Raw genomic sequence first — 2,080 nt, forward strand, 5'->3', positions numbered from 1 at the left:
TTTCGGCCCGATCGGGTTTGCACCAACCTGGGTTGGATTAATCTTTCCTATTGGTTGATGTCACACGCTCTACCAATAGGGGAACGCAAAACGCCATTAATCCAACCCAGGTTGGTGCAAACCCGGTCGGGCCGAAAACGCTATATGAATACCGGCCTTTGATCGCGTTTAGCAGACTCAACTGTTGTGGAGCGGATCCGTGAGCGCTCGCTGCTATTGGATGATCTAGAAGAATACACCAATAAGCGAGTGCTCACGGATCTGCTCCGCAATAGGAGCGTTTTTTCGTTATCCAACCAGAAGCTACCAACTAAGGCTATCTTCGTCTTCAGCGATCAGAAGACGAAGATAGCCTTAGCCGTGGTTGCTTCTGGTTGCACAACGAAAAAACGCTACAGTTAATAGCGTATTCGATTATTGACTCGACCCGACTTTAACCAGTATTCATAGTCAGATCTTATATTCAAGATCGTCTTAAGTACGGTCTTAAGAAGTCATGAACCAATCAGAAGGCTGCATTAGCGTCTTAAGGGGATGCTAAACCGATTACCCAACTCAATCAAGGTCGATAGTACAGACTCTTTTAATTCCAAATTCGATAATAGTGGTGACATCTTTGATTTAGTTTTTACATTATATTATGTAATATATATCATTCTGTCTTACTCAAACGCATACGTCTGTTCTTATCTAACATATGCCAGCACCATCTATCGCAAGACCGCGCAACTACTGCTACGCGGAATTTCGGCTCTGTTGACAGTCCCAGTCTTCGCAAAGCATCAGTATACACGTATTTTCTATTCGGTGGAAATATTGCTTTTCTAGACTTTCAATCTTAGTTCTACAAACTCAGTATCGTTCGTTTCAATAATGTGACCTCAGCTGCACGCTTATTTTCAAGATATGGACTCTAAAACTCTTATATCAAGCAAATACATATCTGAGGTGACAGCTGTACGAGCCAAAAGTAAGTGAATTTTTAATTTTTTTTCGATTTTCTCATAAAATCCAGTGCAGCTGAGGTCCTGTTAATGCGTACTATAATTTAAGTAATAATACTTTTGTAATCCGTACATCCAATACAGAGATTTTTCACCGAATAGAAATGTGGTAAAACAGGGAGCTTTAGCATCGCCTTAAGATATTACTTGAGACGGTTTTGAAATAAGACTCGACTATGAATACCAGTCTTTAAATCAACAGTCTGTTCTTTTTAGCTGCATTTCTTATACAATTTAACTCTTCTTTTGCAGCTAAACAGAACAGATTATTGACTCGGAGTCGGGTCGAGTCAGTAAATCGAATACGCTATAAGTCTACTCCTACCTCCAGTCGAATGACTATTTCCATGGAAATGCTACCCCCTACTTGTGGGGGTAGCATTTCTATGGAAATAGTCATCATACTCAACCAAAGACATAGAGAATAGACTGCGCGATCCGTGTGTCAAAATGGTCGATAGGGATGAGAGAGAGGGACCGTGGCAGACGGCCATTTCTATCTCTTTCCATTCAATGATGTAATGGGAGAGAGACTGAGAGGGAGATTGGCCGCCTCCCAGGGGTGATCCCGATTGATCACGGCTCGATTGGACACAACCAATCACAGCGATCGGTGCTTAGGAGCTTTGTAGTCTCAAGCGCTGTGAGTGGCTCGTGTCCAATTGAGTCGTGTCCAAATGGGTGCCACCCCGTCTTCCACGGTCCCTCTTTCTCATTATTGTCGACCACATTTGATACACTATTGAGATACCGATCGCGCAGTCCATTCTCTATGCCTTTGCACTCAACCAATGAGATACATCTATCCTGAAAGGCACATGAAGAAGAAACCATTATGCTGGATTCAAGGCCCGTCTACAATACACGGAGTAAAAAGTAAGAGTAAGAAATTGACCAATCACAGTCGAATGTGAGAAGAATAATCGACTGTGATTGGTCAATTTCTTACTCTTACTTCTTACTCCGTGTATTGTAAACGACGCCTCACACTGCATCCCATTTGCAACCAATCAGAAAACAGGATTCCAATGGATTTTGCTTCGTATCATCGGAATCCTGTTTTCTGATTGGTTGCA

This window comes from Trachymyrmex cornetzi, unplaced genomic scaffold (genome assembly GCF_001594075.2).
Source record: "Trachymyrmex cornetzi isolate Tcor2-1 unplaced genomic scaffold, Tcor1.1 scaffold23, whole genome shotgun sequence".
Classification (NCBI taxonomy): Eukaryota; Metazoa; Arthropoda; class Insecta; order Hymenoptera; family Formicidae; genus Trachymyrmex; species Trachymyrmex cornetzi.